Below are 21,723 nucleotides of genomic sequence, written 5' to 3' on the forward strand. Positions count from 1 at the left end.
ATGTTACTGAAGTCATAGCAGCTGATCCTTCTCACACTGATGTTACAAAAGCACTGGTCTAACTCATACAGTACATTTGGACATCTGTGCAAAAAAATCTATTGAAATGCATTATAACATGCTAACAACAACAAGCTAACATGTGACCTCAAAAGACTTCAGTGAACAAAAGGGGAACCTAGTACACCACATAGCAGAAACATACATTTAAATGTGATAGATTAGACCACAGCTTACCATAAGTACCACTTTGAGTTTCACAACATCTCTGTGATCATTATTACCCAATTCCCCAGCCAACAATGGTGACTAACATACACTCACACACACACACACACATTCCAGGTTAACCACGTAGAAAGTGTGTAAAGTATTTTGCTGATAATCTGTTCATTATCATTGTTTTACAGTCCTAAGAGCAAAAACTTGTATAAGGGCTAATACACAAGCGACATGGATTTTCACAGCATAAAAGGAGCCCGTACTTTATGACGTTTCTTTCGATGCTGAAGGCAATGCATCAGGTACTGTTGGCTATTGAGCATCAGCCAATCAGTTCCTGATGCAGTATCATCCACATCAGAAAGCTCTTCCTTCACCCAGACATCAGTGCAGGGGCAACAAACCCTGAATCGTTTAAAAGACATTTTGGTCCTTCTGCAATATCTCCCAATGGTGAGAGGAGTGATACAAAAATAACCCAAACTCATAAAAACAAGCCATTATTATTCTTTTCATCCTGCGATAATACAATAGCCAATACTGTACAGTACACATCATTGTAAGTCAAGATGGCAGCAGAAGCATCTGGAAAGTGAATTCATGCAAATTCAAGATGGGCATGCATTATGAAAGAGCTGCAAGAGATGAGGCTGCACTTCAAAAGACTGTCGAAAAGAAATTTTTTAAAAGTGGGGAAGGGGGATGCGAGAGGAGGAAGAGCAGACAGAGAGGGTGTCTGTGAAACGCGCTTGTGTAATTGCAGTGACATCTTCATTGAGAGCCCTCCATCTCTTTCCTGTGTGCTCCAAAGGGCGTCGCTGACGCCGGTCGATGGGGAGAGCAGCCGAGGCGCTGTGTTTAGCATAATCCCAGAGGCCATTGTGAGAGCAGCTAGTGAACGACTCACAGTTGCCAGCTGAGATTTCACCAAAACACAGCAGAACACAAGGAGAAGGGGATGAGACAGGAAAACCAGAGATGGAGGAGGGGTAAGAGTGGGGAGAGAGCTCAGGCGAGAGACAGGAGGATTGGTAGTAGTAATGAAGAAAAAAATGCAGATGTGTCAGATATTATATTACATGGAATCTGAAGAGTTATATGTGGTATATTTAAGTTGCTGAGTTGGGGGGGCAGAATGGTTGTAGGATCAGGGTAGTAGAGTTGTCTGTGTGTGGGTGGGGGCAGGATGGATGCAGGATCAGGGCTGTAGTGGTTATATGCGGTAAGTGAGCAGCTCGCACAGCATCAAAGAGGCAGAGAAAAAAGTGCGAAACACGTTTTCTTCCAGGTGGACTGCATCTGTTGGCCCTTATTCAGGACTGTAATTCAATAATCGTCCCCTTTTTCTTCTTTTAAAACAATCACTAACTTTTGTTTTGACTTGTAGCAGTGAGGCATAAAAAGATTAAGAAAAAGTGTCACAGGGCAACAGTTCTTCTATTGTGCAGTGATCAGTAACTTAAGCTAGAGTGTGAAATCCTCTTTGATCACCGTTTTAGGTAGGCAGACGATTTTTGAGCCAACCTTAAACTAAACTGTAAACTGTTTGATCTCCTCCTGACATGCTGCAGAAAACACAAACAATAAGATGAGAAATGAGATATATTGTTCAGACAATACAAATAGTTTCTATGGTTTGTGATAAAGAGAATGGAGATGAGATAAAGAGACAGTTTAGGGGTTTATGTTATGGAGTTTTTTTTAAGGCATTTCAGACAAACTGCAGAATCTCTCCAGGTGATTGTGAGAACATAAAGCACCATCACAGTTGCCTGCAGAGATTATCCAGTCAGCCCAACACACATACAAACACACACGCTCAGCGTTCTGTGGTGGGTACTCTTATATCCGTAAGAGTCAATTGGCAGCAGACGGTTAACACAGATCAGGATAAAGACCAAGCTTTGACCCTAACCCCCCCCCATACCGTTCCAAAAGGTCCTGTGTTACCATAGTGACAAGGCCAAGGCACGTGCCTCCCATTGTTGAGCTGTATCCTCCAGGGTCAGCCGCACACCCAGTTAGAGGTCAGATGTCACCCAGGCCTCTCACTCAGGTCACCACTCACCAGCCTTCAGCCTTTGACCCCAACAAACACTGAAACAAATTGAGGGATGGGGGAGAGAGAGGAGGACGAGATGGCTGAATTAAACATATTTACTCAACCATTTTGCATGATCACATGACAGTTTAGGATATTCTGACAAACTTGTGTATTTGATGCGCTTCAGGCGTTTTGAGTGTAGATTAGCAGTGTAGTCCTGTGTGGGCAATGTACAGTATGGTGGAGAATCACTCCGCATGTTACAGTATGTCTCCCTCTGGTGGTGAAGTATGATGCTTTGAAAATTTCACATTTTTTGTGGACTTCAAAGTGTGGTACAAAAACACAGAATATGGGGCGTCCTGGTGGCCGAGGGGTTAAGACCATATATCCACAACACCCCTGGTTCAATGGTAGTCTTATACCTTTGTTCCATGTCATCCCCCTTTCTTTCCCAACGTTTCTTGTTACACTGTCCACACAAACTATCTAATAAAGGGCAACATGCCAAAATAAACATCATTATATGTCATATTTATGCTGAGATTTGTTGTTTTATCCTTGAGTTTTTTTAAGAAAGTCACTTAATGCCGGATTCAAACAAAACACATCATTTTACATGGAATATATCCACATATTGATCATGGTTATGCATACATCTTGCTGAAAAAGCCTCTTGACCCAACCTTATTATGTTTAATTAACAAAACACCATCAGCTATTGCAGTTTAACTGACCAAATCAGACATATGTCTACACATTTTGGAAAGTCTATTGCCAGAGGTGCCATCTTTTCCATTGAGCCTCAATGCATGTTGGGATATTCAGGTCATCGAGTTGCAAAGTGTTGCTCAGGCGTTGACAAAAGAAAAATCTTAAGTTTATTAAACGGAACAGGCTGACAGTCCACACTTTGTTAGGCAGTGAATGAACAGAGTGGTTTTGACAGGCCTAACCTCTTAAGCTTTGGGTCCCACTGAGCTCGGCACAGCTAGAGCTAAATGCCATCTGTCCCAACATCATGAGGCCCCCCCAACCTGTCCCCCAACAGTTTAGCATAAAAATCATGCAATACTCCTATTAAGGAAAAATATAAGATCCTTCTACTCATCTGATATCAAGTGGCTGAACTAAAAATAATAACTCACCCTCAGTAAAGGCTTTTTCAGTCAAACATTTTAAGGCTTTCCAGGTTAAATGCAAACAATAGCTGTGCTTGTAATCCACATGATTTGGTTTTCAAAAGGAAACATGCTCTATGCACTATGGATTATCAGCAAAACTGCTTTCTTTGAAGACTTTAATAAAAGTTGCTGTGAATGTATTTTGTAAATTTAATAAGTTTAATGACCTAAAAAAGCCTAAATTATCTTAAGATGTATCTCTCTTTCTGCCTACACCTGTAGGCTGGGTGTCTACGGGCCCCGCTGTACGGTTAAACTTGAAAATAAAGAGCACAGAAAGGGGAGTGAGAGACTGAGAAGGGAGAAATGCTCAATCCAAGCTGATACTGGTGACCCCTGAATACAAAATAAGTAAAATATGTTTTTAAAAAAAGTTTAGATTTTGCAAATACTGCTACTCAAACCCTGTATTTTACCATTAGTGTCTTTTTGAGGTAAGGAGATAGTGTGGGGTTTCAGCCTTATGTTGGGATGGTCAACGTCCTGCTGCACATTACTGTTCTGATACTGACAAGCTATTCAAACCACAAGTCATTGTTTTCTTCAGTTAGTCTCTCACTGTGACTCATCAATGGCTATTTCAAATTCAGTTTTGAGCAAAATTCGTTTTACGCTTTACTGACTTCCACATACAGCACGGAACAATAAAATAATGATATCACCATATGAACTTTAGTCTCCATCCTTTCACAGTGTTGTCTGCTCCGTTAGCTGTCATCTAATGTTAAGAGCAAAGAACGACCTTTGTGCCCAGTAGCCAGTGTGTGTTTTAGCACTTCATTAAGGCCCTGGACCTTCACTCTACAAGTAATTGTCTTCCTCTAACAAAAAGACTGACGCATTGTATCAGTTGGAGGTAAATTTATCAAAGGAGGCCGATACAATGGACAGAGCAGCCCAAATTATGAAACAGGTCTGTAAGGGGCCTCCTGGTGAGCCATATTGTACTGCTTGTTGACGGTCCAGTTTGGGCTGAATGACATGTGGTGAGATTCAGATAGAAAACAGATGAGAAATGCAGATGTAAATGTACAATGTATGAGTGTGTAAATGTGAGTGCATGTGCAGCATGGTGTGCAAGAGTTGTCTGAAATGATGTGGGGTTTGGGTATACGAGGTCATGCTGAGAAACACAGTCAACCCCCACAGACCTCTCAGAGGTGCACACTGGCTAAAAACAATTGGGATCTCCATGAACTGATGTGACATGTGTATGTGTCCCAGCCTTTCCGTTAGGAGTCCTACTGTAGAGGTGGAAGAAAGGGAGGGAAAGAGGGATAGAAGGATGAGGAGGGGGCACAGCGAGGTCTTTGGCAATAAAAAGCATCAAACTGCAACCGTACAAGCTGCACAGACTCTGAGGTGGTGTGCAGCCATTTTTGCACATAAAAACAGGGAGAATGAATATTATATGAAACTAAACTGAACATGTTATTGTTTCAGTGATTAAATTTCCCATGTGCATTTATACACCACTTAGTAATCTTTAGAGCTGCAACGATTGGTCGACAGAAAATTCATCAGCAACTATTTTGACAGTCGTTTTTAAAGCAAAAACACCAGCATCTCCAGCCTCTCCAGTGTGAGGATTTTCTGTTTTTCTCTTTTATAACACTGTAAACTGAATATCTTTGGGTTTTGGACTGTTGGCCAGACAAAATAAGATCACCTTGGACTCTGATGGACATTTTTCAATATTTTCTGACCAAGCGATTCATTGAGAAATAGTCGGCAGATAAATCAATAATAAAATAATCAATTTACTAATCTTACCTATACAAAAACGTTCTGCTGGGTGGCAAACACTTCATTTAGACGAGACACTTCATCTCATATAAAACACGTCTCTGTAGAACTGTGGAGACCAGTTTTAATTTGCCCTTCATTGGTGTGGGACTGGCTGCCATTTAGCCTCTGCACTGCAGTCTCAGATGAAATGGGCCGATGGCACATCAGACCGACTGTCCTCACCATATTTACATCCCATCTCAGTTATTGGACGCATAAGTCCTCCACACATCTCCTCAATCTTACATCACCCACACACACGCGGCTGACTACAATTATAATTTCATATGCCCCAGTGTATCAGCCACCCGAGCAATTTTCTGCCATTTAAATGTGAATTTATGTCTCATGTAAATGAGTGGGGAGTCGATTCAGGCCCATTGGAGGACTGGCCTTTTCCCAGGGAGCACTCTGGTATAGGCCTCTGGTCATTTCAAGGTCCTCGTTACTTACCTTGATTTAACAGACGGCACTGAATGAGGCCTCGCCATCTTATCAACTTCTGTCCTTACCTATATACAGTATCACCAACTCTTACATAAAGTAGCAACTCATTTTTACAAAGCTTACTGGGGGAACAATCAAATGGTAATTCAAAGCATCTCCCCAAAATATTATCGCCCCTCTGATCTTAAACATGGGCCCCATTTATAAAATAGTTCCCTGACTTGAAACTTAAATGTAATCAGCTCCCGTGGTGTGAATATTTTTGACTCATAAAAATACACAGCACAAATGATTGCAACATTATGATTTAGTATTAGAATTCAGCTATCTTTGCAATCTTGCCTTGTAAACTTGAACACTTAGAGATTTCACTGCATGAAAAAGGTATCGCTTTTTAAAATGTTTCAGAAGGGACCATAAAAAAGGAGTTTCTCTAATGAAGAGCCTTTTCTGCTCCTCTCTGAGCTGAAGGAAAAACACCACAGCTCTAACAGTGTGGTGGTAACCTACACCTGTGGGTTAACTACTGTATGTACCGTATGCCTATGAAGGTGTTCAGTGTTAGCACATGGCTCACCTCGAGCTACGGGGATGTATACTTTCAAACCTGCAGACCTCAGTATAAGCAGAAGGAACTTGTTTTTTTTTTAAACTACTCAATTATGGGTTCCTGATTAAGTCATTACTTAAGTTTCACAGTTTCATGAATGAGGCTGAAGGATTATTTTCTATTTCTTTAAATGGCATTATTTATTTAAAACGTGAGGATAAAACCCTTGACAAAACATTCTAATTAGTGCATGTTTCACAGGGTCAGTTATTGGCTGTTTTATTGGCCGCATCACAACATAGCAAGCAGTAATATGTGACCTTTACAAAGAGCATTTCTTGACAACCAGGCAGCACATCACTTCAGTAAGAGCCCATCAGAGGGCAGGTTTCTTTCTACATTCTACGAGGGAAAAAAACATCAGTGTCTTAATAGGCACTTCTACCCCCTGCAGTTAAACATTTAATTCCTTTAATAAACCTTTCTCTATTTGTATTCTACTACCCGATACACTTAAGTGGCCGGAGCAGAATTTAATGATTGTTTCCACACTTATCAGAGAAAGAATAAATTCAACCTATATGAATAGTTTTAGGAAGGCAGGGAAGTTTTTAACCTATTTAAGCACTTGTGTATAGTGTACTCTTTTCCGCATTAGTAAGAGTTAGTAAGACACTGTTGTAGTTCAAGAGATAAATATGAAGTGAACCTTTCAGCTGATCAAACTATGTCTGAAAGAAAAGACCTTGACCACATGATCGATCACCCGCTCTTATCACAACAATAACCAGTCCACCTGCTGCTTATCACACGCGCTCTCCAAAACCGTCAGCAGTATTGCAAATGCCAGAGCCCTTAGCATACTCTACCTCATGCCTTATCCAAAACCCAAGGTCTTTACGCTCATCCATCAAATGCAGCTGGCTTTTGCCCATACCATAGAGCTATAGTTAATTTGATGGTGTCCTTAGTTTAATGAAATGTGTTGTTAAATGTTAAGTTTTTAAAATAATTCAAAACAGCAGATGAGGGAATTTTGAAAGACAATACAAAATAACAAAATGACATATACAAGTGGAATGCAAAAGGGAAAATGCATTGATGATATTGGTCAAACATATGGACAGAAGAAATGGGCGGTTCATATGAGGGTGAGGCGCACGCAGAGATCTTTAACAACTGACATCAGGTACATGCAGGGAAACAAGATGTCCAGCAAGCATGGAGAGGATTGTTATGAGGCTAATAAAGGCGTACAGTTGTTGCAGCAGGGAAGGGCCTTCAATAACATATGTTGTGTTCACACTGCTGCTAGTATGTGCAGAGGGGTGGTACCATGCAAACGCAAGATACAGCCTCTTCGTCCTTTTATTTAGTATATTTCTGTGATTTTAAGACAGTGTGGGAGCCACGAACATAACAGACTTTGTGCACATATCACTGCAACTAGAGAACTAAAACCTGATAGAAACAGTGTATATGACTGTGCACCAACTGTGTATATGGGGCTGATTTATAAGTCACACCATAAAATTTCACCTCTCGTCATAGTTTAAAAAGACATGGCACCGCACAAATGTGTTGTTTGAGTTACGGTGCAGCGATAAGACAAAGTCCAGAAAATGCAGTGTTGCAGGTAAAGTGCTGTGTAATTCCAGGCCAGAGAAAGGACTTGAGGGACCGGGAAAAGAGCAATGCGGCTCACCATGCATTTGTGATTGATGGTCTCTGTCTGTGCAATAGCTGACTGAGCAACATGTACATCTCTCTTATTCACACACTTAATGGTGTGCACACATCCTGTAGTGTGCTCAGATAACATAAACGCACCACAACCCATATATGTAATGTGCATGTGAAGCCCCCCTTAAAGTAATACACATCAGGCCTGTGACAGTGGCTCATTTGGCAAGGCAAAGGAACATACCATGTAACTACGTCATCTTGGTTTGAAGTCCGACCTGGGATCTTTGTCGCATGTCTGCTTCCTCCCGTTGTTTTTTTTCTCCCTTCACCATACACTGTTGAATCAAAAAGAAAAAACAGGGGAAAAAAACCTTCAGAAATGTGCATGATATACATGTCGTTGTACTCTGTTGATAATATGGATCAACAGTACTGTGTGAGCATATTTCCCCCCCAATCCTTGATCCTGTCACGTCTCTGTTGTCTGGTGCCAAGACATGTCTGGTCTGGCTTTTGGCCAGGCTGGGCTGGTCGCCACCACGGCCCCAGCAGCCTAGCAGGCAGGCCTAGCTTAATGCTGACACATCGCTAACATCAGCCAGGGAGAGGAGACCTCTGGGAGATGCTGAAACATCAGCACAGCACCATTTCAGATTTACAAGGAGGCATACACACGCTCATCTGCAGTAGAATTTAAGAAAATGTCACCATCATTGTGGCCTTTAAAGGCTTAATAATCACATGCACTTAAAGATGCCTGTGAGGCTGAAACGATATATACTGGCAGAAAATTGTGGAAATGCACTAAAAAAGGCCACACCCCCCACAAATAGACATATGATCATTCACATAAAGCCATCATAAAACTATTACTAGAAAGAAAAAACAGATCAAAATATCGATATGGTCCTCATTTTCAGCACTTCACGTTCAATGCAGCGTAGTATTAAGGGTGTAGTATGCAAGACCTACTAACACACATAACACAGATAACCAGTCTATATACTGCATAAATCGATGCGTGGTTTAAATTAGTTGAATATCGAAAAAATCTAATCTATCAAATATTTTTTTTTTTAGCATAAACAAACATTTAAGGCATTAATAAAAAGATAACAGAACACCTGATTCATACAAACAGAATATATTTTTTTCTTCTCAACCATTTTTGGGGGAAACCGACGGAGCACCGATGCCATTTATAAAAGTGGATGGCATTTACAAACAATCAGGATCTTATTTAAATGACTGCATAATGAGGTGGGTTACAATTACACAAAGAAAGGTTAAAAACCATTACTGTATAAGCAGAACAGTACTAATGACACTACCCAGCCTCTTCACAACACAGATTCATTTTTTGTTCGTATATATATGATTATAATGGATGCCCTTTGTGTTTAGCAAGCCATGCAAATGAGATTGGCAGAAACGAGCATGTGTCATCAATATGCACAGATATAACCAGGAGTGCCACTGATTGATGATGCAAACCTTCTCCCTATAGCCTTCTTTGTGACCTCTGACTTCTCACCCCTCGAGGGGTTAAACTTATTACCCTTTGACTTGTGTGACCTCTGCTGTGAAAGGAGCTAGATTGAAGGATGACCACAGCTTAGGTCCTATTGGCCACTCTCTGACCAAACTGTGGCCAGAGGGCTGACCATCCAAACCCTAGAGGGATGTGACCCTGGCCCTGCCACACGCTCTGTGGATAATACTATTAACAGGTCAATACAAGCCTAAATAAAGGGGGGAGAGAACGCTGCTTTAACCTCAAGGATGAGCAGAAGAAAAGGATGGGGGGGGGGGGGATATTGTGGAAGGAACAGATTTGCAGGATGGATTTGTCAGGTTTGTTTGAACAAATAGTCACCAATTTGATTTCCAAACAAGGATGTAATGACCTGGACACATTTTGAATACTACTGACAGACAATAAGAGAAGGGCTGTCCTGAAAACTTCAAGATCGTTAAAAATATGGTCATTTACAGAGTGTACGGCCATTAATGTGTCCTGAACAAACACACAAAAGCTAGGAAAGCCAAATGTCTTATTATTTAAATTTAATAATAATAAATTGCAGGGTAGACTAAACCCCACCAAAATAATGCAAACATTTTACCTTAGTCATCCCTGTAAAATCATGCTTAGGCTCAATGTCACATAAAATGTTGTTAAATGTAGAATTAAGACAAATTTAGAACTTGAGATTCTGTCCCATATAGAAATAAAATGTCCATAATAAAATATTTTGATCAATCTATTAAAGGAGTGTTGCTTTAAAACCATACGTCTTCCATCTCTAGTGTGAGCAGAAGAGGGGTGTATTGGCTGGTCGCCAATACAACACGTTACATGCAAGACATGTGCTCTTACTCACACACACACACACACACACACACACACACACACACACACACACACACGTGTTACAGGATTATTAGCCATTTTTGCTGCCATCTCCCTTATTTCTCTCTAATAAAGCCTATAATAATCTCGTTCGGCCTTTGACTAAGTTTTTATATGACACATAAATCCACTTTTTTATGCTGCAAAGACAAACAATATGCAGCGTGGCCACAAATAAAATGACTAATCTTTTTTTTTGTTACTGTAAAAAATGCTGGGCAATGTGACAACCGTGAACCACCTAAAAACTCCCAAAATTCACTCTGTTCATCTGCAAGTCTTTCACACTCACTATCACACCCAAAATACCACAATGCTCTTGCTGTTATAGTAAAGATGCTGCCATGTATTTCTACTAGACTTGATTTGAGTGAAAGCCTCTACCCAAACATCATGAATAAGCATATAGAGGGTGTACACAGGGCATACATAATGCGCTTTGTCTCCCTCCACCCTTAAGAGTTGAGCGCCAATAAAAATAATAAAACGCAAGACTAAATAATGCAAGAAGCAGCCAAAGCCATGACCCCAATAAAATTAGTTTTGAAAAAGGCATTACAGGATAATAAAATAAAATCAAGCCGAAACACATGTAGCCAATAGAATCCACTCTACTAAAGTTGTCAGACCTGCGGCTACAGTAGAGCTTGTAAACAACCATGCAAGCATGCAATCAGTCTCACACAAACGCACATGCAATTTCACACAAACACATACACTCTAGCAGCACAGGCTCACAGATTACCCCGAACAATAAAGAGGAAATCTTCGAGCGAAGAAGGAGAAAGAGCAAACCAAAGAAAACTGAAGAAGAATTGGGATAAAGAGCAGAAAGGAAAGACACACATTTTAAAAATAGTACCCTCTAAAGCATCCATGTGATGAGAAGGGTGGGACACCTGCAGAATCTTGCATGGTCTATCCAGAGCTCCTCAGCGACTGCTTCCTCCAGAGCAGAGTGTGTGTATGAGCCAGAGAGAGAGAGTATGTGTGTGTGTGTGTGTGTGTGTGTGTGTGTGTGTGTCGGTGGCTGAGGGAGGGGATCCTACCCCTCCTCCTTAGGACTGTGCCTCCTTAACAGGATGGAGGGGTAGGTGGGGCCACTGCAATAAAGCAAACACACACACACATACACACATTTCTCTATGGTTGTTATGTCCTCGCTTCTCTCGCTCTTTCCCGCCTCCACACTTCCATCTTTCTGTCTCTTTCCAAGACTTGCTCTCAACCTCCTTCCCTCGCAGACTTGCTCTCATTCCTCTTGCCTCACGCTTCCCTCTGAATCTCAGTCTGTCTGCAAGGCTCTTACACTCTCCCTCTACCTTTCATCTCCCACCCCTTCCTACCCCTTGCCCCTATCCCTTCCTCTCTGACTGTATGGTAATATTAACATGCTCCCATTAATCTGGAGAGGAGAGGGACATATGTTGTTTCTGGCTGGTGGTCCAGAACCTGCTAAACTCCCGGTGTGTGTATGTGTGCTGTGTGTGTGCGTCCCGTCGGTCTTTAGTCTCATAATACTACAGCGCTAAGATTAAGCGGGACAGTCAGAGAGCGTGGTGTGTTTGAGAGATGAAAAGGGAGGAGAGGGACGGCGGGAAGAGGAGAGGAGTGGTGCCACGATCAACAGCAGTGAAGCAGACTTTTTTAACCTTTTATAGTTCTTGCTCTGGGTCGCTGTCCACCACCCCTCCTCCCCTCCACTCATCCGGCCACCAAATACAAATCCCATCTGATTCAGGGAGTAGCCATCCCTACATAAATCATTCCCCTTATTCCATTGGCCACACGTTACATTGAAAGTATTGATTTTTCCCCCCCCCTGCCGCAGCACTGATTGCAAGGAAACCCTTCACAACGGTCACAAACAGGAAGTGGAAAAACAAACCACGGGTGTGTTTCGATTGACCACAATGGCGGATTCTGAAGCTTTGGTCACAACACTGACGTGCTTTGCTGCACACAGCACACACAATGGATACCCCGAGACAGAATGTATAATTCAAACATATCAGGTAAAACACAAAGAGTTAATCAGTAAAATGTAACGAGCAGTTCAAACCGATACTTCCACATGGGAACATTTTCAGCCACATTATCCTCAAAACAACCCAGGAAGCATCAGTATCACCACAGGAACCATTATGTACATCTGTATTTCAATATTTCCAAATCAGATATCAGTCCACAAAGATTAATAGCTTAAGTTTGGCTGTGGCCACATAAAAAACAAGTGTAGTTTTAGCGCTTTAAACAACCAAACCTTTCAAAAGGTAAGACAAAATAACATCAAATGAAACTCTATGGTTTTAAACAAACCACTGTCCTTAGATTAAAACTGACCATCAGAAGAGCAAACGCAGCCGTTTCCATGACAGCACAGCTGAGGATACTTTGAACTCTGACCTTATACTCCTGCCTGTGCTCTGAAGCGATGACCAAACCCAGGGTCAATCAAAAAGAAGGTCAGCGGGGGTCAAATGGTAATGACCCCTCTCTGGTTATGCAACCACACCGTATCAACCTCCTCCAAGTTGCATCTAAGCATCATTCATCCTAATCAGAGGAGTGCACCTTCCAGGAGTACGGGGTGATGCTGCTTCTGTATAATGAGATAGGTGAAAGTCCATGACATGATGCATGAAAGAGAGAGAGCAAAATATAAAAACTATAAAAAGATGATAAAGCTACACATGAAGCATTTAAAATTGTGGATTTCAGTCCATTCTTATAGTATATTGATGCATTAATACCTCGATTTAATTGGTAGCAATTTTGTGTTAACTAATCACTTCAAGTATTCCTTTAGAAGTGACTTTGATAGAATAACTGGCCTACATTATTTCACAATGATGCACTACAACTTGGGATTGAAAAGAGGGCAGTGGGCACGAGTAATACGAGCAGCAAAATGTAATAATGGTTGGAGCCTGACTAGGTACTGTATGTGAAGCGAGATGTGAGAAGCGAGAAATTGGATAAAAATGGTGTTATATTCAATAGCAACAATCTTCCTGTATGGTGCATTTACAGGCACACTGGAGGCCCATGATGAGTCAGCACAAAATAGAGAAGGGTCTAATAGCTGATAGGATAATAAAAATAGCTAGATGCATTAACAATGATCTAGTACAACTTTCAAAACTACTGGATTTGTCTTATAAAGAATGTAGTTTAAACGCATCCCGAGAGGAAGAGGGGATGATCTTTAAGAAAGGATGTCACTGTCTTGGGGTAGGGAAACTGGGTTGGAAGAGAAGGGAGAAAGACAGATGAAGGGGTGGAGGGACTGATCAGAGGGGTGCCAGACACAAAGAGGCCAGGCCATGGCCGGTGGCACGCGATGGGCAGATTAACCAGCGTTTCCTCCCCTAACTGAAGCATTAGGACACCTGACTGAGTCCCGCCAATGGCAGCCAGCCAAGGATTTGTGGGGGGGAGACAAGCTGGGGCTCGCCTTTCAACACTCAGGCTCTTCAACAACACAAAGAGGGGTGGGGTGATGTTCGTGGGGTTGAAAAAAAAATTGGGGGTGATGGGCTGGTGGCTTGGAGTGGGGAGGGGGGCTACAAGCCTTACCCCTCACCATCTGCTGCCCAGGCTAAGTGAGGACAGGGGTAGGGCCAGAGTGCGGGGTGGAGTATGCGAGCGTGTGCACAGAAAACACACGTGTATCTGCGTGCACGCACCTGTTAGTGTGTCAGTGGGTGGGTGGGTGAGTGGAATGGCAGATGGACAGGGCATACTCCTGGCACCGGAGCGTCGATGTTAGTCATCCCACGTTAAGGAGTATCCCCCTTCCCCCACATTCCTAACCCCTGCTACCTAATCCACAGTGCCAGCCAATTCTTTATGTTTTGCTCAGTTTGATTAAGACATTCATGATTAGAGACATTACAGGCTGGGTGAGAGGGTGTGTGTGTGTGTGTGTACCGCTTATCCATGCGGCTGTTTACTGTAATCAAAGCCAAACAGACGCAGCCCCTTTTGCCCCAACGCCACTTAGCAATATAACTAAGACAAATTATCTGTCACTAATCCTAGTTTTTCCCCCCCTTTCCTTCTCTTTAAAGAGTGATTCAGATATGTGGTTAAAAGTGGTAAAGCCCCTAAAATGGTATGAGATCAAATAGCTATCTATATATAAACACACACACACACACCTCTGCTGCCCAAAACAAACTACACCCACTTACACATCCTCATACAGTATTTGACATAATTTCCCTCTTGTGCTGTGTTTATCTGCATATTGTCGGTGAGCTGTTTATGCCCCCCCCCTTTAAAAAAAAAAGGGGGTCAGAGCAGCAGACAGTTCAGTCTTGCTGAGCAGTAATCTGAAAATGCCTGTAATCCTCCATACAGAGCCCTTCTGGAGACCGTGATTGTAGTGTGGAGAGGTGTAGCCTCGTCTCCGTTTAGCAGCCATGTGTCCGACCAGGCTTGACACGCAACCAGAGCCGTACAGCTGCCAGGACACACACTGAGAGATGAGGCACAGTAAAGCTGCCCTGGTCACTCACTGGAATAATTCTGCCATTTTTCGCCCTATACAATGCGGTGTGAGTGCAGGTCACTGAACTTATTCAACTCAGTGTTAGAACAAGTGGCATAACTGGGAGCCAATGAAATCACTGGGCTATGAACATAAATACAGGGTGTGGACAGTACACTAATAAGCGCCATTTATGAAATTTGAGATGAACACACACACACACACACACACACTAAAACAGTGCTCTGTGATAACTGTTTACTTGGCAACACCACCATAATAACACTCAATAATAATAATAATAATGAAAGTGACACTTCTTTTGAGTAAGTACACGTGAATCTTCCCAAGGGATTTCTGTAACGACGAAGAGGCACTGCATGTCCTGAAATAAATTGCAAATTAGTGAATCCTTTAACAATTTCCTCACTGACAAAAATGCACTGGGACAGAAAAGTAAGGCGCGTTGCTGTGCGGGACTTTTGGATGCCTTTTTTCCTGATAGTGTGCAAGGCACCACCTATAATCTTGAACTTGCCTTAGGTTCAGAGTGGTAAACACATGCTTCACTGTCAGTCGTGTGGCTGGTCTTGCACATGGTACGTCCGAGCTGCATTTCCAGGATGTAGTTTATTCCCGCGACCAGCTGCAGGAAATAGCAGGACTCGTTTCAGGCATTGGTTTATGGTTTAAAATTACGTTGAGCATGACTCCAGAATTAAGTTTCACCTGGATTTTGGCCGATGTTATGTTCACAATTTTGTAGGAAAACAGGTCTTCAGCATTGGCTCTGTTGAATTCAGCCACAGCGAACCGTGCTGCCTTCAAAACCTTGGTGCTGTTCACTGGCACTTCGTGTGGCTGACCGGTCATCACTTCTCCGGCAGTTACAGAGCCACCGGCCGAAGAACAGACGAAAAAACAAAACCAGACGAACATCCTAAACCCAACTAGTTGTTTACAAGTAGCTAATGAGAGTCCCGGTCGTCGGTTCTGAGTGGCTGAGTTCGCGTTCAAAGCCTGGTTAAAGCATGCTAGCTACAAATAAAATAAAACACACCTGTTTCCAATCTGTTGATTGTATGTTAATTGGCTGAAAATTAAATTTACAAAATTAGGAGTATGGGAATAACACTTAATATTTATTTATTAAGAGAATTACAGCAACGTTGCGGTCTACAGTGACCTGTCTCAGGCCACATAAACAATAATCATGATAAAAGCACAGGTGTGAAGCCATTTGATCATTAATTAAGACAGCATTACTGGCACAGTCCTTCCCTCCATGATTTCAGTCATTGTCAGTTCCACACCAGAATAAATTTCATGGCAACAAAATCATTTTTTATTGTTTGACAACAGTGACACAGGATGTGATTCTTTTGAATACTTTTTCCACACTGATAAACAGAAAAAAAATACTTTAATATAAAAATCTAACTATAAAAATACAAAAAACAAAATTCACAGGTGTCCACTCTCTTTACATACTTTAACAATCGCCAGTGTAGCCAAATGTTTTTAGAAGTCACATAAATAAACTGAATGGAGGTCACCTGTGTGTAATCAAGGTGTGAGAAGTGATGTTACTTGAAATACTAGGGCAGTATTAAACTATGGCATATTAAAATCAAAACCACAACACATGACGAGGCTACTGAAAAGCATCAGTTGGGAGTATGATATAACAAAATTCCAAGGGCCTTAAATAACCCTCGAAATGGGGATATCAAATAGCAATGCTGCATCTGCCTTGAGCAAGCCGTCCTCAAAACATTTTGGGGCAGTTGTGTGGCAGACTAACACAAGGCCTTCTGCAACTTTATCACTCATCATAGTAAATGCAATATTTGGGGTATGCAAAACATGAAGCACGGTGGTAGCAGCACCGTTCTGTATGGGATGCTCCTCTGCAGCAGGCTAAAAGGGCTTATGAAGGTAGAGGGTCAAATAAATGCAGCAAAATACAGAGAAATCCTGGAGGAAGAGCCATTTGGAAAAAATTTCTAACAAGAACACTACTTCAAACACAAAGCCATATGAGAGTCCAGGCGACAATCCTTTTGAACATTTGTGGTAGGGTTTGAAAATAGCTATTGTCTCCCCATGCAGCTTGATAGAGCTTGAGCAGGTTTGCAAAGACACATGGGGAAACCACAGATCCATCCATATGCACTCAACTGCTGCCAAAGGGGCCTCTACTTGAAATTAAGTTGAATAATTAATTATGCAATCAGTCATTTTGTGTCATATTTTGTATGTTTTAAACTATTTGTAGATATCTGACATTAAAGATTTTTCCTTGATCATTGCAAAAAACGAAAACAATTACTTCCACTAATTTAATGTTGTTGAAAACAAATATGCCAAGGTCCAAGAGTGGTAAATACATTTTACAGGCAGTGCATTTTTCAATTTATGATCTTTATTTTCCCCTCCTGAGTGAATTTCTGTACTCTAAATAAAGATTAACAATAAATTACATCGCCTCACAAATTAATCATCTTTCATTCCGGATAAGCATCAGAAAATATTAACCACTCAGATTTACTTGTTGTCTAGTGTTAGTCACTGAATTAAAATCCTTCAATCAATTTTAGAGTGAGATTACAAGTTTATGCAGGGTCATTTGGATTATCAGTTATTGAATGTATGATTAAGAAAAAAGGGTCTGTTTTCATCCATTCTTGCCAGCGATTTAAATTGCAGATATTGTGTCTTTGTAAATATCATCACACAATACACTGTGAGTTGTGCGTTTGTTGCAGACAAATGTCGAAGAATGTCTTGAGCTCAAGTTTGCAGAGTTGCGCTGATGAGAGCATCATCTTGCAGCCAGGGAGCAGTGATGGCCAAAGCAGGAGGAGCATGGCGCTGCTGAATGGGCAATGGGCCCTAAAAGACATGGGGGGGGGGGGGGGGGGGGGGGTACTGAAAAGGAAGCAATTACAGATTTTGCTCTTTGGACTTAAATTTAGAGATAGTAAAAATAAATAATACAAAAGACATTCCTTTGTAGTACTTGAAAGCATTGGTTATCCAGAATCCTGGACGTGGGTGGGAGAAAGCATACTGAAGGTAGGTGAAGGGTTTTGGGTTTTCATTTTGTGTGCTAGGATAGCTTTTAAATCTTGAAATTCTTGTAGAAAGTACAGTTTCCAAAGATACCAATTCTGAGTCACAGGCAAACATAAATTGATACACACTACAGTACTGTATATCAGGTTAACAACCTCTATTTGATGTAATGTGCTGTCATTTAAAAATTATCACTATTTTAATAACCATCTTCGATTAATCACAGGAACAAGCAGATAAAAAAACATACTGAATAACTGTGATATTTGTGGATAAATGTTTTTATTTAAACTAAATTTAAGGAGAATGTCAGGATTTTAACAGTAAACAGCAATGACAGTTCATTACATAAGAGCAGTGATGGAAAAAGAATTCAGACCATTTACATAAGTAAAAGTAACAATACCACATACACATTAAAAACAACTCAATTACAAGTAAAAGTCCTGCATTCAAAATTCTACTTTTTAAGTGTTCTCTGGAAAATGTATGTAAGGTAACGAAAGTGCTCGAGCCCTGTCAGTGTTAAGTTATTATAATAGTGAAGCATTATTATTGATGCACATTGAACAGCATTTTAATATTACAGCTGGTGGAGGTGGAGCTAATTTTAACTACTTTATATACGTATAGGGTAGTTTGATCTATAACAATGCATCATATTTTCTAAACTGATAACATGTTTTGAATGCAAAAGCTTAGTTCATGAAATGAAAATTTAAATACTTAAGAATAGTACCTGAAACCTGAAGTAGCGACAGTGCTTGAGTAAGTGTACGTATGAAGACACGAGGACTTGTACTCACAAACGCACCTCTTTATTTGACGACTCTGTTGTTAGCAGTGCTCCTGCTTGCTAACGTCACAGCTAACGTTACCGGTGTTTTCTCACCGACATTTAAACTTTCTAGGAATTACACTTTGAGGCACAAACGACTGCCTGTTGACCATGGATATTAAACCTAAATGCATTAATTTATTCATGCCCAATACATTACATAATAACAACACATATCACGTACCATCGGCAGCCTGTAAGCATCCATGAGCAACACCGTTCTTCATCATTGCGCATTTTACGGTAGCTAGCAAACAGCAAATGGCGCATTACCGCCCCCATCGACTCGGAGTCTGAAGTGATTTTTCACTCAAGTGTTCAGTAAAACTGATTTTACGAATGTCTCCGAAGTCTCTCCCCCGTTCTCTAATTCAGTATTCTTTCATGATATACCCCCAAAGGGTACACTCTTCTAGAGATGAGTAAATTAATGTTTGAGACGCTTGTGAATCATCTTCATCATATTTCATCACTAATGACAGGTACCAAAAGAGCACAGAGACAGAATACAGGAATATCAGCCAGAAACGAGACAAAAAAACTCAAACTTTCCAAATCTGTTGAAATTTATTAACACTTTGTTTTAATATCTTTATTGGTTTCTCCCTAACAAAATAATCAAATGCCTAAATAATTGACAGAGGTAATATAGCCACCATGACATGGCAATCCAAGGGATATAAAGAGTAGATGTAAAAGTGTTTCTGCTATTAACTAACTAGGGAAGATGTACTTTACAGTTTAAATTCTCTTGAAATACTGTATTTCATTTATGAGATGGACAGGTCTGTCAGTATCTCTATACACATTTTTATTTAGGAGCACACATTTATTAAAGGGAGGAAAACTCGGAAAACTCTCAAATCCTTAGTGACATCGAACATGTCAGTGTAAAGACTCATTGACATTATCATAATATACAGTAAGTACAATAAACTGGTTACAGGAGGAAAATGAAACATTCTTTTGCTTTTCTGAAGGTATATTGATTTCGATGTTATTTTCCACATAGTAGTTTTTCTTTTAGGATTTTATTCCACACAAATTTTATATTTACTATGTCCTCATGTGGATCATTTTGCAAAATGGTGCATATGCAAAATAAAACAAAATAATAAGACCCAAATATGTCCAACAAATACCTTTTGTTATAGAAACTTAAACTACTTTTGTCTTTATTCTAAATAGAAAAATCAATAATTAATTTTCGACAAATGAAAATTAAGTTTTTATTTAAAAACAACAAAATATAAACCACACTACACTTTTAAAAAGTCTATTTTCTCCTTTATACAGAACATTTTAGTGTTGAACAAGCATTTAAAAATGGCCACATGTGAAGAAACAAGCACAAAGAAATAAATTCATTGGAAAATCTAGTTTCATAAATGTTCCTTTTCCCGGGCGAGTTTGATGTGAACCTGTTTTCAGTAAAACAGCATCAACTGAAATACAGACCCGTCTGTCCGCATTTAAAGGGGGCTCACTCCAAGCCAAAACCATTTATTTTTATCTGAATCTACACAACACAGTTTAAAAAAAACAAACAAATCACTCTCTACTATGACAGCTCAATAAGAGCAAATACATCCAACAAATTATGCTTAAAACAATCCCTTGGACAATGAAGGAATGTAGTGCTGGTTCATCTTTTTCTCATGGCTGGAAATACCACAAACACAAAAAAAGAACACATAAAAAACAGAATATCATCACCAACTCAACAGCTAGAAAACAACAGAAAGACTTGGATTAAGCTACACATTTGTAAAGTCCACCCTTAAATAATCTTTTTTAAACTCATGTTATTAGGTTTTGCTTCTCAGACACAATTGCCTGGTCACATTTGTCAAACAAGTCTACTGTGAGTGTTTTGGCACAAAATGCGTCTGTATTACTTGTAGTATGATATGTGCTCTACATTAAATAAGCAATTCAGAACAGTACTTGGGCCGTGTATGTTGTGCTGATATGAAGATCCGGCAAAATGCTAACCATCATTGCCTTAACCAACTACAATGTAATATCTGCAAAATAGAAAACTGTTGTTCATATTTAAATCTACAATAAGATTTCATGAAAACACAATCCAGTTGCTTTTTTTTTCTGAGGGTAAGTTTCCATAAAGTATCTTCACCCTGTCGTAGGGAACGTGACACCTGAGGTACCATTAGCACATCCTTCACAATCAGAAACTGCATTCAAGCGTGTCCAGTCAAAGGAAATTATGGTAAATAGAGAAACGTGTACCAGGATTTGTCCTAGATTTTTCTTGCTTTCGTTTTGACCCAGGATATAGCAGCCTCGACAGCAGCAGCATGGTCACACAACATATCTGCCAACACTAACCTCTGAAATTAAGAAAAACATTTTTAAGAACAAAAGGTCTCCACCTCTCCACAAGCCAGCCACACACACACACACACATACACCTACCTAACAGGCTACTCCTGCGGCTATTGGCTATACTGGCTTTGCTTGTTTGGATATCATTAGACGCCAATTTTTATGCTGAATATCAAACCACAGCTGGGCTCTCAGTTTGATTTCCTACTTCCATAAATCTATGACATGCTTAGTGTGCATGAGGCCAGGCAATGGGCACATATTGCCCCTCAAAATGAAAAAGACCCAAAGTAAAATGACAGAATACTGAGCATTCTACGGCAGAGCAAACATTAATAGTCTACTATTTTAAGAGCGTGTCTTAACACAATCTCACACAGTAACAGACTACTCTTTAATCCGAAATATTTCCCACAAATCTCCTTAGCTCATATGCCTCCTTTATTGGTATGCAATGGCATTTAAAAAAGGGATCTAATGTGTGATACTTGTCTGTACAAATGACTAGTGGAAAGAGTGTGAGTGGAGCTGTGGCACAATGAGGGTTAAAATAAAAGCACTTATTGAAAAACAGGAGTGTTGACAGTTATGTTAGGTAGCACCGCACTGCCCCAGCAGGAGGATGGTGAGGG

This window comes from Enoplosus armatus, chromosome 12, assembly GCF_043641665.1.
Source record: "Enoplosus armatus isolate fEnoArm2 chromosome 12, fEnoArm2.hap1, whole genome shotgun sequence".
Taxonomy (NCBI): domain Eukaryota; kingdom Metazoa; phylum Chordata; class Actinopteri; order Centrarchiformes; family Enoplosidae; genus Enoplosus; species Enoplosus armatus.